At 42.8% G+C, this 16056-nt stretch overlaps 1 protein-coding gene across 4 annotated transcripts in view; it reads right to left on the bottom strand.

Annotated features, from left to right (window-relative positions):
• Positions 1-16056, bottom strand: part of LOC109856585 (myocyte-specific enhancer factor 2) — a 67453-nt gene that overhangs the window by 16978 nt on the left and 34419 nt on the right. Inside the window, exon 1 of one of the 4 annotated variants that reach the window (XM_020432027.1) lies at positions 3329-3433. The exons of 2 other annotated variants lie outside the window; for them this stretch is intronic. The gene's annotated coding sequence lies outside the window, so the exon portion shown is untranslated. Of the gene's footprint in view, positions 1-3328; positions 3434-16056 lie in introns of those variants that run through there. One more of the 4 variants, XM_020432023.1, reaches the window with a different exon arrangement.

Here is a 16056-nt window from a genome sequence, read left to right as displayed (position 1 = left end):
AAAAAAAACAGAACGTTCTACAACGTACGCACTTATCTTGCAAATTGCAATACGAAAACTACGGAGAATAATTATTTCTAAGAAATATTACAAAAAGTAAAATGTGTGCTACCTTGAAAAGAACTTCAGTAATTTTTGATAATTTAAAGTTCAATGTATGTGTGTGTGTGTGAACATTTAAAAAAATAAAAATAGTAATAAATTATAAAAATTGCTTCGCGATAGTATTGTCGGCGACAATTAATACCGCGTCACCGTGTATTATTAGAAAAAAACTTGCTATCTAACGCAACGATACGTAATTAATACGTAGATATTGTTAATTGATTGTTTACCGCATATATCCATCTTCGTTTTCTCAATCTGCCGCAGAGTAGATGGTTAATCATCTTTTCATCTCCACTTGTCTATCTGCTTAATCTTTTCATAATCTTATCCTTGCGGCTTGACAGCTCTCTCTCTCTCTCTCTTTCTATGTGTGTGACGGAATATCTTCGCTCAACTATCAACTATATGCCGGTTCGTTAGGATGTCACTTTGTCGGATCGTTTATGCGTGCATCAACTTGCGCAGATTCCGCACCGATGCTCGCGCGCTAGATAGCGGATCCGATCGAAACCATCGATCGTCATCGACGATTTACGCGCGCGGTTTCGATAATAAAATACGCGATATTATAATCCAAGAAAAGAGATAAATGTTTTTGACCGATCAAAAAACATTAAAAACGAAAAAAAAGTACACAAAACCGTAAATTATGCGCGCGTATATAAAACCATAAATTATGCACGCGTAAAAGTACATAAAACTAAATAAATTGCGCGCGTATGCATTACGATAATAAATTATATCGAGAAAAGATATATTCGAGAAAAAATTATGCAGTTTCAAAATTGTGTATTCTTCCCCAAAAAAAAAAAAAAACCCGAAAACGTAAGCAACGATCATTAATAACTTCGACGTCTTTGTTAATTATTTATATAGGATTGCGCCAAAGAGATGCGTGTGATTTAGAAGATTAATAAAAAAAAAAAAAAAAAAAAAAAGAAACTGCGTCCCGTTAAAGCAGTGCGTGCGTTTATCGCGCTCTTGTTTCCGTGTTTCGAAATGAAATCGTCATAACCGGCGCTGCAAATAGGTGAACATTGTCTTAAGGATCTGATTAAGGCCTACGTGGATAAGAGATATAATTTATCACAGAGAGAGAGAGAGAGAGAGAGAGAGGCGTGATCCTCGGATTACACGGTGGATACCATCGAGCGCGCGCTCTTTTCTATCTCGTGTTCTTCACGAAGGGAGGGCGTCTTTAATCGGAGCGAGAGAGGCCGGGGGTCCCCATTATTTTCTCGGTCAACCTAACAAAGTCGATATAACGGCAGAAAAAGAAGAATATTAGTGACCCAAACAATCGCGAGATCGCAATCCCGAACAACGCCTGCGTCATTCTTACGTCATCTTGTGTTTTCGCTTGAGAAAAAAAAATAAAAATAAATAAATAAATAAATAACGCGCCGCGCACCTTTACCCATCAACGATTAATTTATTTCTGTTTTTTGTAATTAGTATTTACATATTCACATGTAATTCATTTATTTGTTACGGTAATACAAAATACATGTAAAGAATTTAAATGTATTTTAATGTATACTTTTAGCGAGAGCGCTTTTTTTTATCATTATAGGTTTGCGAACGCAAAAAAAGGAGAAAACTTTCGTGACAAAGTAACACTGACTCACAATGTACAGAAATTAGCATAAGCGAAGATGAAATGAAATTTTTTTTATTAGCACAAATTCAAGGTGACAGAGAGAACCTTCAACGAAACATCGAGCGAGCGTGTGTGCATACGCGCGAGATAAATAAATTTCGGTTTTCCCGTCCCTCTCGTACTTTGAAAAAATTATAAGCGAAGAATCGAAGATGATGTTGACTGTGTTTTTGGAGGAACATTCATTATTTGTAGTGTTGATTTGTTTTTTTTTTTTTTTTTTTTAATTAAATTCACACGAGGAAGAGAATAATATAGGAATTGATCGCGATTCAAATGAGATTTCAGAATGATATCGAGACACGTTATAATTCTCCATTTACAATTCTCTTTCTGTGACTCTTCTCCGTTCCGAAATTATGTAATATGCAAATTACATAATCCCTCGTTTGTGTGCGCGACTCCCCGGCTATAAATTAGATAAAGAAGCTACGTGTATCAATGTACACAATATAATTTCGCACATGTATACATTTCTCAGACACAATTCTTATCACAAGATTAATACTAGCGTAAAGATGATGATTAATCATATCGTTAAATGTGTCGTCACAAATAATTGTTTTCTCTCTAAACAGGAAAATTTATCGCGTCTTCGAGATGAGGTAACGTGTAAAAAGAAAAAAGAACCCATGTGTGTTATCGAAAAATATGAAATATTATACAATAAATATTCCGTACGAAAAATAAGAGTATTATATGGATTTTCAAATCCCGACAATTCGATTTGATTCCTAAATTGCGAGCGGTTCGAAGAGAGAGAGACAGCTATCGAAGCGCAGATATCGAATTAAAAGAGGCGAAATATCAGAACCATCGAATTACACGACAGAAATCAAATTAAAGACACGATGAAATTATCGCAAATTACTCGCAGTTACTATTCGAGCGTCGTCGCAAATTGCTGTTGTTTCCGAGTGGCGCTTGAAACACTCGAATCTCTCAACGAACTCCGATATTAAAAAGTCGGAGTTTATATATTGCGACGATAATAAAATGTGAACGTTTTTTTTTTTTTCGGAATATTTGAAAAAAAGTTAAACGTTGTCAAAAAGATCACAAAAGCAACAAAAAAAAGATCAGCTCTCGATCGGCTCTCGGTGTGAGACGACGAGATTCTCGCGCGAAGAAGAGTACATCTCGAAAGAGAGCCTGGGGTCTGGCCTCTCTTATTCGCGAAGATCGCGCTGTCGAGGAGAATCTTGAGACGATGAGCGCGTCGGACAGGCGCGCGCTCGAGATACCGACCTGGACGGGGTCCAAGAAGACACGCATACCTAACGAACATCGATAGTGGGGAGAGAAGTCTCGATGGAGATTCACCGTGACCGAAAGAGTGTTTCTCCCTACCTTCCCTCCCACCAACATGCCTCCTTCTTTTGCACACACACACTCTCTTTCTCTCTCTCTCTCTCTCTCTCTTTTTCTTTCTTTCTTTCTCTCTCTCTCTTTCTTTAGTTCGTGTACGTTTCTCTCTCTCTCTCTCTCTCTCTTTCTCGCTCTTCTATGTTTTTTTTTATTTTTCTTACTGAATGCCGCTACTGCGTTTGGTAAACTCACCGGGATCTCTCGCAGCCGGGCACAGCCTACTGGATCATCAGCGGAGCATGTCGACGGCGGGAGTCAGGTCGGCCGGCCGAGTCCCTGCTGAGGCGCGCGTATCGATCGATCTTCCCCCGCGAGAGAGCGTCAACGGGAGCGAGGCCGAGCGAGCGAGCGAACCGCGCGATCCTCGGGATCGGCGCCGCGACGCGACGCGCGGCACCGAACCGCGCGATCGCGATCTTGTTCGAGGACACGCTCTGCGCGCGCGCGCACACAATCACGCACCGTCGCAACGACGACGACGACGACGACGACGACGGCGGCGGCAGCGGCGGCGGCGGCGGTGGAAGGCGCGCAATCGCTCAACAAGCGAACGTGAGAGAGCTACGGAGTCGTCGCCGGCGATGAGAGCACCTCTCGTGTCTCTTTCTCACTCTCTCTCTCTCTCTCTCTCTTTTTCCTTTCTGTCTTTGTTTCTCTCCTCCCTCTCTCTCTTTTGACGTTCGGCCGTTCTCCAGAACGACGAGCGCGAACGACGTCAATGGTCCCGCGTGCGCGATCGATATCTCTCCTCCACACCGATACCGCGGGAGAGCGAGCACCCCCGCGCGACCGCTCCGAGGGGAACACAAGGAGAAAACAAGAAAGAGAGCGAGAGATCGCGAGGAGACAAGCGCGCGATCGTTTTCTCGCCGATCAAAACAAAACTCTCGCTCTGCTGCTGCTGCTGCTGCTGCCGCTGTTGCTGCCGCTCCTGCTCCTCTTCTTCCACCTCTACGCCGGATGCGGCTTCTCGCACACTAATATTCGCGCCGTTGCCGCTCTTGATATATCACGGTATTATAACCAACGCGAAACGACGTACAAACAAACCAAGAGGCACACACGGTTCTTTTTTCTCTCTCTCTCTCTTTTTCTCTTTCTCTCTCTCTCTCTCTCTCTCTCTCCCCGTTGACGTTGCGTCTTTCTATTGGCAGTTTTTTCTCTTTGGCACACTCTTTCACCCGGTTCGTTCCTTCTCTCTCTTTCTCGCGTCTCTTTTCTCTCCTCGCACGTTTTGCTGCAAAGCGCACAATGTGTATGTTGTATACGGCGATTAACTTGCCGCTTCCTCGTAATCTGTCGGCGGCGAACGAGTCGATATCGCGCAGCTCACATTCGATGGAAAAATAAGTGCGGTTGATCGTTTATTTCCTTTTTAAGTGAGTGAGTTTCTTTCTCGCACCGTTCCTTCTTTCTCTCTCTTTCTCTCTCTCTCTCTCTCTGTCTCTCTCTCTCTCTCTGTTGCTCCGTTTCCTTCACCTTCGCCGTGAATTCACTCGTAAAAGGGCGCACGATTATTTATAGGGACGTACAGGTTAATAACGTGTCGCGGTGTGTCGTGAATTATTCTTAGAGGTTGTCCGTCGTCGTGCGTGCATGCGTGCTTGCTTGCTTGCGTGAGTGAGTGAGTGAGTGAGTACGCCCGCTCCTCGTTCGTAGCGCGCGTAGGTTAGATAGGTTAGCTTTTACCCACGACGTGATCGCGGGGACTAGATGCGTTGACTAGATGCACGGCGCGAGGCAGCGTCTTTCTTAAAATATACTTCTCACGCGCGACGACAACAAACGACAACGACGACGACGACGACCAGCAAGGCGAAAGACGACGACGACGACGACGACGACGTAGACTCCCGACGGCGTAACACGCGCGGACGGCACTGCTCTTCTCTCCTCTATACGCTACCAGAGCGTATTCAAATTTAGACACGCGTCTCTCTCTCTCTCTCTCCGCGATGAAGGTGCCTGTCCTGATGCACACACGTCGCGCGTATGTATACGACGGTGCGCGGCAACGACGACGACGACGACGACGACGGCGTTGGCCGGTTGTGGTGAGCTTTGCCGTGAGGACGGTTAAAAAACCGGGGCGGTCGCGCGCGCTTCGACCAGTTCGCCCCGAGTTCGCGGTCGAGCCTGAAATAAAGATTTGAGGAAGTCGTGCTGAGAACCGAGCGAGAGAGTGTGTGTGTGTGTGTGTTTGTGTGTGCGTGTTCGTGCGTGCGAGCGAGACGGACACGGAGGTGGAGGGCGCGCACGAGAGCGAGAGAAGGAGGAAACGAGATATAGAAATGGAGAAAGAACGTGCGAGAGAGAGAAAGAGAAAGAGAGAGAGAGAGACGCAGAAGCGCGCGCGAGCGAGCGAGCGAGAAGGGGAAACGAGTTGCCGCGGCTGGCAATCGTGTACCAGTCGGTCCACCTCGTCTCCGAAGTTTGCCTCGGCAAGCCGAGATACGTCGTTGCGACGCGCAAGCTCATTGGTCGATAACGCCGTCTACGTCAACCGACGAACGGCCAATCAGGATCGAGCGGCATCGGCGCGCCATCTCGCGTCGCTCGTCATCGGCTTGTCGTGCGTTAGCCACGTCCCTCTCGCACTCGCGGCACGTTGTCGCGCGCGTGTCCTCGCAGCTGGTCGGCGCGACGCGTGCGCGATACGCGAACCGAACTATACTATTTCGCTATTTCTCGCTTCCTTTGCGCGAAAACGGAGCGCGCGCGCCGTCGAGAGAGTTTCCGCGCGCGCAAAAGATCCGAGCAGTAGCCACGAACTTTGCTCGCGTACGACGGTAAGACGCGTTTGCTTTTTCTCCCTTCCTTTCTTTTTCTTTTTTTTTCTTTTTTTTTTATAGTCTTATATTGATTGTGACGATATACGTCCAAGTCCGGCTGAATGGAGAGCAATTTCGTCAATTGCTCTAATTCTTTGATTAAAAACACCGGTTAGTTTACATTGAACTTTATACAATACCGCTTCAGGCCAATGAAGCGTGATGATTTATGAGGAAAGAAATACGCGTGAACATTTTTTTGATTCCCTTTAAATGTCCAAACAATTTTGTTTGATTTTCGGTCGTGCTCCAATTATTATTTTTTTTTTTTTTTTGTCATCGGTATGTAACAAAAATATAAACAATAAACTATACATGTATATATATATACATATATATACACGTACACACAAATAAAAAAAAATTCCAAAAAACAGTAAAAGAGACTTTTAACCTGGATTTTAATGCAAAATGTAAGTCAAAAGGTCTTAAACTTCAATTGCATTTGGTGTACACGTACAAAACCTAAACGTTCAAGCGTATTGTATGTTTTTATGTTGAACTTGCGAAATGTGCAATTCTCTCGACACGTAATTACGAGCACAGAACATATAATAAAAAGCTAAAAATAGACATTTTTCCTTTTCCTATTGAAGTTACAGAGTACAATTTAGGCTTTCAGCTTGGAGGAAATCAGAGTTGTTGTTTTTTTTCTTTTTCTTTTTTTCTTTTTTTTCTAACATATTTAACGACCGCGTGTTACGAGCGAGAGGATAATGAGGATAAATTACATTGAATATAATTATTTGATTTTCCGATCCTCGCGACGTGGAAAATACTACACACATAGTTGCGACGCGATACAAGCGATCCGCGCGATCTCGCAATCATATAAATCTCGCGAATATTAATTTGCAACCTTGCGACGCAAGGTATTAAAACGTAATTAAGTTATTTCTCACAGCGTCCGTCTTTTTCTGCGATGCAAAAAAACTCACGAGTGCGAGTTGCAAACCGTGTTGCAATTAACGACAAAAGGAAAAAAAAATAGATTTCACATATCACGCGTAATTTAAAAGAGACGATTATGAAACACACCGTTAAAGAACGAGAGATTACGAATCGGTTACGCGCCGCGCACTGATAGTAAAAAAAAAAAAAAAAAAAAGAAAAAAAGAAAAAGAAAGAGAGAGAGAGAGATTGTGTGTGTGCATGCGACGACGACGACGAACCTTCCAGCGCGTGGCACCGAGCATAAGTCAATGCGCGGTTTTCAAGCGGCGAAAGGCCGGCGCGCGTGTGTTTACGCAAAAGTAGCATCTTTACACTTTATTAATATTTCGCCCGCCAGAAATAACATCGCGCGGGTATGGTTCAAGAATCGACGTGCGGCGTTTTACACAGGAGTTGGCGCATTGTAAAGTGTGTAACGCCGCCGACGCCGCCGCCGCCGCCGCCGCCGCCGACGGAGGAGTCGACGAAAATAACAATTGTGTTATAGACTCGCGGCAATCTCGGGCGCGCGAATACGCCGGCAAAGCAAAACTTGAACTCGCGCACACACCACCGATCGAGCTGGCGCGATTCTATTTAAGGCGGTTTTGTCCGCGCCGTCGATTTCCGCGTAACTTTGCGCAGAGAGATGAAAGAGAGAGAGATCAAAGAGAGAGAGAGAGAAAATGCACCCTCTGTTTTTTTCGGTTTTCCGCAGAACCGGATTTTTCGCAGAGGAAATTCATTCGGGATTGACACTCCGCGAGAATTGGAAGTGCGGGTTTTTTTTTTCATAATAACAGATGTTCTCTATCGCGGATGACTCGATTTCCATTCAAATGCGCGTATTTACAAGTCAGTCGTACGCTTCCTCATGCATGAGAGTATAAAATATTCATGATAGAATCGCGAAAAATTGTAAAGTAGTAAATTGAGAAATTTTATGATTAATTTTACGCTAGGAGAGAAATACAATTAATATTAATTTCGTCTAATTCTATGTGACGGAAGTTTTTATCCAGATGTTCGAGAGTCAATTTTTGCGAGCATCCGAAAACTTTTTGCGCGCGACGAGTTGTTACAATCCCCCCGTCCAACATTTTCCCCCCGTACGGAGAATATCACAGTTTATTGTAAAACCATTTATCTCTGCACAGATAAATTCCGTTCGAAAGAAATTTCTGTCAAAAAAATAAAAAATAAATAAAATAAAATAGCGAAAAAAGTGTCGTTTAAGCTGGCAACATTGGAAGATAAGACCGGAGAGATAGTAATAGTCCGTTGACAAAGTTTTCGAGGGAGATCTGCGATTGACATCCAAAACCAATGGCCCGGATTTTCACCGGATGCATCCGAAATTGACGTCGGACTCGACGACGATAAGGCGAATATCGAGTATCGCGGTTGCGGCACGTCAGTCGAGAGCCGCTGACACTCGCGGTCCATCTCGTCGCGAGTAGAGTAGGGTAAATTTGTAGATATATATGTACATGTGTGTAGATACGACATTTGAAACGACAAACACACACACACATCTATATAGTCCCGAAAATATCCGCGCGTGTGCGCACACTTCTGCAAGCCAGATTTTGACGATACGTCATTAACACCTGAGATTTCGCGGATAGTCAGAGAGAGAAAGAGAGAGAAACGCTGATGAATTCCATTTTCACCAGGAATAGAACCGCGAGGAATAGATAAAGCTCGAAAAAAAAAAAAAAGCATTTACGGTGTAGAATATGCAACAACTTTCCGTGTTGCAACAACAATAAAATCCAATCTCCGCGTGAGAGTTTGAAAAAAAAAAACGAAATAAATAATTTTTCGCTAATATAAACATAGAGTATGCTCGCGCACACACGTTCGAATGAAAAAAAAAAAGAGAAAGATGCGCGAGAGACGATCGTCGTTTTTATTTGTGAGGATTTTCGAAAGAGGTCGTGAGTTTTTAGCGCGAGGAAGCCTATACTTTGATGAGGGAGGGGGAGGGAGGGATCTGACATAACACCCGTGCACAACTGTTGCACTCTAGCGTGAATCGTAATATAAAGACAGCGGAGATTCTTAGAGAGAGAAGAGATAGAAGAGGGGAAGAGATAAGGAAGAAGTAAGAAGGGTGTCGTATATATTCGTGTCGCGTGAATATTCGTCGACGTGAAGAGAGAAGCGCGAGAAGCCTGGTTTGTGCGCGCGCGGTGTGGTGCTCCTGTCGATATTTAACGAATTATCTCGCCCGGTACGGAGGTAAATATAAATCTACTCCAGGTCGGATCGTAATGTATTATGCATGAGCTGCAATGTAGCTGTCCCCCTACAGAGGTCGGATAACCTAACCCCATCCAGACGAGAGGCAGGAGAGTGAAATAGAGAGAGAGAGAGAGAGAGAGAAGAGAGCGAGTGTTCAATATGTCCTGGCCTATCGATCCTCGCGCCGAGCGAGCGCGAGAAGACACGAGAAACGGAAGACGAATTAGTAATTAATAAACTCAAAATGGGACCCTCAGTAGCGCGCGATCGACGCGATGATCGCGCTTACCCGTGAGAAAGAATACAGAATGCGTTTAGGTACTACGCGACGTAATACAGCGGGAAGATAAACGGGGGTTTGTCCTTCGTTGATTGGGAGAAAAAAAAAAAAAAAAAAAAAACTCGTTTGAAGGTGCCGATTCGCAACGTCGGTTTTGCCGAAATTACTTGACGTCGCATCAATCGCACAACTGGCGCTTATCAAAAAAAATATCCCTTGAACTTTCGTCAAAACACACGGGCGCGACCCGTTCGACGAAACGATGATAAAATTTGGCGACACGAATTACATAATTCGTTCAGGGGAGGGGGGGATTTTTAGGCGCGTTTAGGTGCGCGTTTCTCTCTTATCGTATTTTTCTCCGTATATTACGTTAATCTTAAAACGTAACATTTATCCGTATTTACTCCCTACACGGTGATTCGCTCGGCTTAAAGGTGTTATCTATCGGGCCGATCGACTTGACACGACGATTTGCGCCCGTCCTTGATTCCGATTCATAATCTCTCTCTTTGCGCTTTCCCGAATGTTAGGTCATCTCAATCGATATAAGACACAAAGTACGAGAGTGATATTTTTTTTCTACAACCATCTACGAGTTATATACATTTCTGTATTTTTAAATAAATTTTATATCGCACAAATATATAAATATTCACGTTGAAACTTGACGCGACGCGTCGTCACGTGGAACGTCGTCCGCGATCGTATCTCGCGAAACGTCCCGAAACGTCCGAGAGCTCTTTCTCGAGAAATACAGAGAGATATTTAATTAAGCGACGCGTAAATTATGCACAGTCGCCGTTATACGGAGTTGGAACCAAAACTTGACGCGCGTAACACGGACGGGAAAGGACGTCGTGTAACGTATGTAACACGTACATCGCACATTGTGACACGTACGTTACGTTTCGGCGGAAGAAAATTATATAAATGCCTATCCATTCAAATGGAAGTGGCAAATTAAGATCGAAGTGCGGATAATAGACGAGAGAGAGAGAGAGAGTAACTCGGTTATCAGGTGGATTCGGAAACCCACGTGAAAGGTAACCACGTCGGTTTTCGTCCTCCGACAGTCGACCAGATATAGACATCGCGAATCGACGCGAATACTTTTAAAGATTTTTAACGTGCGATTTTAACACATTATTTTAGAGAGACATTACTATTTTCATTGTATTCGTGCCGAGATTTCGCGTGAAAAATGGGAAAATAATATTAAAGCTCGCCCGCTCGCTCGTGCCGTCGCTTATATCAACGCGTCGCGATGTTTCTTTAAAATTTTTGTGAATCACGAAGCGAATCTCGTCGCTAAAAATTACTCCCCGCACACAATATCTCGAAATCGATTCGCGATGCTGTTGCAACACACACACACAGACACACACCTATGAGAAGCATTTTTAAGTGCTTCGCGAGTTGATTTCTGCGCTTGCTCGGGTAATCGGATAAAGTTCAGTATCTTCGAAGCTTCTTTAAACAAGAGAGCAATTTCTCGCAATTTTCCATATACTCCATTCGCACTTCTTCTCTTCGTACAGTCTATTCGCATTTTCTTTTCGCGCGGTTACAAGAGAGACTACGGTATAAATTTCTAACAAACATACACACTTTAATATAATTTCCCGCGTAATCTCTTTCTTGAATTCAACATTCACGTTTTTGTTGTACGTTTTGTTAAACGAACTATCGCGACAGAAAAAAAAAAAAAAGAAACTTCGCTTTTCTTTTCTGCGCTTTTAACGTTTCGTAACGTGAGTTTTTTTCTTTCGATGTTAAACGTGCCGTCACGTATAAAAAGCCCGAGGAAGTGGGCGAGAAGGTGAACCCCGGGGACGACACCAGATAGAGAACACCAGAAAAAGATCGAGGGAAAGAAGGAAGAGAAAGGGTACGCGTGCGGGGGGAGGAGGAGGACTACGTGAGAGAAGGAGAAAAGAGCAGAAAACGGGTGGAGATATGACAGGCGCGCGCGGGATACTTTAGCACACTGTGTAAAAGGGACGCCCGGCCCTCGTGATCTCCTTTTGCTCGACGGTGCGAAGGAAAAACAATGAACGTAACAAATACCTTCTGACGGGATCGATAACAATATCGGGGCGATATGGTATATAAGTCGTGGCATCTCTCTCTCGCGCGCGCTATCTCGCCCCCCCCGTCCTCCACCCCCCGGCATCAGGCATCTCTTCATCTCCTGTTTCTCTCTCTTTCTCTCTTTCTCGCTCGCGTGCACGTGTGCACAACACACACACATATGTATAGTGCACACATATACCAGAACAAATGTATGTACGCGTGCATCTCTTTCTCGGTTTTCTCTCTCATCTTTCAACTCGCGCGTGCGACAAGCACAACGGCAGCAATGATGTTAAATTCTTCAGGAAAATCTAGAGGAAAGTCCATCTTCATTATCGGATGAACCGCGCTTAACCGTGTGACCTGGTCGATCGAAGCGGTCGAATCGAAAATAGCAGCGCATCGAAAATGATAGGAGAGCGAGACAGTTCGCGAAACGAAAATAGACGGTTGGACAACGTTAGATTCTTCACGATCGCAAACTGCGAAACAAATTGTCGTTTTTTTATATTATATATATATATATACATATATATATACATATATACATATATATATGTATATATATCGCGCGATCGAGCGGGCACGTCGTCGTTAGTAGGTTTTCGTTTTCCGAGATCGACTGACATGCACTGCCGGTAGTCCACGTGACACGTCAATCAATTAGAGCTCGTAATTAGACGAAATAATTCATTTCCCCAGCAGGTTAATCGACAGATACATTCACATTTAAATGCGTTCTTAAGTGGCAGCATTTTACTATCGAGCTGAGAAATAATTGATGTTTTTTTTCGCATCCCGAATATCAAAATTGTCCCCTGACAATATTTCTACGTAAAAATTATGTAAAAAAAATAGTTGTGGTTTTTGTTTTTTTTTTCGTCCTTCCGACTGGCCTCGGAATTTTTTATTTATTTTTTTTTGACATCGTTAGATCACAATATATATATATACGTCATATATATAATATATGACGAATTGATAATTATTCTCCGAGTCTCTGATTAAATTTAAATTAAATTTAAATCGTGAAGATGTACGAGAAAGTCATATTTGCGGATCTTTTTCGGACGTGCGGAGATTACGATTTAATTAAACTTAATATTGTAATTTACAATGAATAATACATAACAATTTGTCGAATATTTGCTTGTCTAGACCCAGAAATAAAGTCCCGGATTTTATTTAACCCGCGCAACCGCGCTCTCTCAAATAAACCTCATACATTGATCATGTCGTCGTTTTCGATATGATCTCTTTATAATAATTTTAGAAACAACCGCGCGGAGAGAACGATGTTATATAAAGTAAAATTACGCGATTATATAAAATAAAATATATAGAAAGAAATCATTTTTCACACATTAGGAGAACTTTATCATAAATGCATGAGAGAAAAACCTTTGCTTTGTTTATCAATTTTTTTGTTCCATAAACAACATAAAAAGAGTGACAACGCGTTAATTAATTTAATATCAGAATACGAAAAGAATTGGCACATCAATGTTTCGTTGCGTTAAAAACTATTTCGACACTTAATAAATTCAATATTATACTACATCTGCCAATGTCCGAATTGATTACCCCAACCTAGTTGTTTCACAAGTTTTTCTATCTATCTACAAATTTTGATTCTATCTTTGAAAACAAACCGGAATCGAGCATCCGGTTGAGCGTCCGATATCTAAATTCTTCATTCGCGTTTAACAAACGGAATTAAATTTTCGAAAACTTCACACCTGTGTGTTTTGTCAGAAAATCTATAACTAAAAAGGTGATCCGCTAGCCTCGTTTGCGGTTTTTTTTTTTTTTTTTTTGCGATAACGAATATAAGAGCGACGGATGCATGTTTTTTCTGCGATAAAAATTGAATCGAATCCAAGGGAAGAATGGCACATGCGGCGCGGTTTCCTATTAAATTCAAAACACCGAGACTTGCACAGTTCGGTCGCATCAAGAAAACTCGTGATCGTATTTCAAAACTGTCTCGGGGGATGGAAAACGGATCTCGTTCTTTTTGCGCGCGCTTAATTCAATAAAGCGTAATTTTTAAACAGAGAGCGACAATCGGGGTCGTCGCCAATGGGGAGGAGAGTATATTTCCACGAAGATATTTCGAGGGAAAGAGAGTATTAAAGCCCCGAGAGCGCGCGCGGCTAAGGATAATTGCTTAAATCCGAGAGAAACGTGACAGGGCAGAGCCTCTCGGAGGAGAGAAGGAAGGGAGGAGAGAGAGAGAGAGAGAGAGAGAGCGGATGTGGCGCGGAGATATGTGTAAAATATCACGACGACGACGAGAACGACGCTTCGCGTGTGCTTCGTAACCGAGCGTTCAACCGAGACGACGATCAATAATTACGTCGATTTATTGACACACACACACAATGTACCGAAAATTCGTACCTCGCGCGGTAAAAAAACCTTCCCGCGAGTGAAAAAAAAAATATATATATATACGTGTATAAAATATATACACACATATATATCGCAATTGTTTTCAATCACTGTGTATATATGTTACCGTGTTGTTGTATATGTTTTTACATCAACACGACGAGAGAATGAGACTTCAATTACTGGTGGTTGAACGACGTTGCCGGTCGTAACACACACACGGTCGTTCGAACGCAAGGAAAAGGCTTAAAGACTCCTCGGTATCTCTAAACTCGAGAGTTGTTTGTGTGTCCCCTACCCAAAACTCTCTCCTTCCGGAGGCGCAAGAAACTTCGACTTCCCGTGGAAGAAGAAGAAGAAGAAGAAGAAGAAGAAGTAGGTTCCGACGATTCGTTTCTCTCGCGAACGAAAATACCAGGTGGCGACCATACCTCGTATTATCCGTCCCGGGGGTAACACAGCGCGCGTATATACGCGCGTACATACATACGCGTGCATACATACACACACGCACATGGCAACGCTAACGAACGTCTCTATCTCTCCCTCTCGCTGGAGCGACACTCCAAGTCAAGACAGGCGCGTCTGTTGCCATACCGGATATCCGCTCACCCTGCCCTTGCCCCATCGTCGTCATCGTCATCGTCGTCGTCGTCGTCGTCGTCGTTGTCTCGACATCTCGAAGGGACATCTTGCTCGTCTCCACCCGGGAGGAGCCGGGGCGAACGGAAGGCCGTACGAGAGAGAGGGAGAGAGAGTGCCCTGTGTCGAGGGTAACGAAGGGAGTGTTTTAACGAAACGAGAGGTACGTGTGGGCGGCACGCTCGCACATTGCCGGTAACGCGAGAACGTGTCGCGTTATTAAAGCCGGCATGTCTGCCTACGTTTAACCCTTCGATGCGTTTTACGCGATAACACGCAGCGGCACGACGACGACGACGACGACGGCGGGATGTTGGTGCGAATCAAAGAGTGATCGATTTTCCCGATTAATTTCCATCTCGTTGTGTCGCGCACGGCCAAAAATAGAAACGACAACAAACAACTACTAAGCATAAGTATATATACGTATATATACGTGAATTTCGCAAAATAACTATCGCACACACGGGATCCGATCGATGTGTCTTGGACCAAAAAAAACAAATCTTTTTTATTTACGGACGTAAAAGAAAATATTGAAAGGAATATCTTATAGATAGTTTGTGTGCGAAGAATCTTCTGGTATTTTTTTTTTTTTATGTTGTTAATAAAAATCGGATTAATTTCTTCTTTTTTTTTTTCAGAAAAATTCGCGACCACACAAAAACCGGGATAATGCAATTTTCTCTTTTTTTTTTTCCTTTTTTGTACAAGAGAGACAAAGCGCTGTTTCTTCTCGCTTGAAGTTTTAGAAATTTAACTCGAGAAAACTCGAGCAAAATCGAATAATATTTTGATGTGAAAGCTATGACAAGGTAACACGAAGTCGTATCGCGCGCGCCCGCCGAACAAGCGCGAGGAACAAGAAAAATCGCGAGACAGAACGAGGTAACGATTTTTAAATGATGTGACATTTACGTATGAAGTGTATACCGCCGCGCTACCCAACCGACTGTTAAGATTAGAAACGAAAATGGAAATTGAGAGACTCCGGTAGTGTCTCGGCAACGTTTAAAATAGTAGAGAGACATTTATTTTTCTTTTGAATCTTTAAATACATATTTCTTTTATATATATATATATATATATATGGAAATTTAACTCGAAACGTTGGTGAATATATATCCGATACATTTTGACGATTTGTGTTTTGTCAAGTTTGCGCATACGTACGCTCAACGCTGCGCTCAATCCCTGAAGTATAAGCGACATTTTAATCCACATATGACATTTCTATGTGTGTGTATATATATTATATATATATATAATAATATATATATATATATATTACATATATATTAGGTCTACCGGAAAGTTCTGTCCGTTTCTGGAATAAAACAAAATACAAATTTTTCTTACCGTCAATAAACTTGATTAAATAAAATAATTGCCATTATTATTAATGATTTCTTGCCAGCGTGAGGGCAATTTGTATATCTCATTGTTGAAAAATTAAGAAAAATTTGTATTTTGTTTTATTCCAAAAACGGACAGAACTTTCCGGTAGACCTAATATA

The sequence above is a fragment of the Pseudomyrmex gracilis genome, unplaced genomic scaffold (assembly GCF_002006095.1).
Source record: "Pseudomyrmex gracilis isolate BER0280 unplaced genomic scaffold, ASM200609v1 scaffold_125, whole genome shotgun sequence".
In the NCBI taxonomy this organism is placed as follows: domain Eukaryota; kingdom Metazoa; phylum Arthropoda; class Insecta; order Hymenoptera; family Formicidae; genus Pseudomyrmex; species Pseudomyrmex gracilis.
This window is presented reverse-complemented; position numbering and strand designations above follow the sequence as displayed.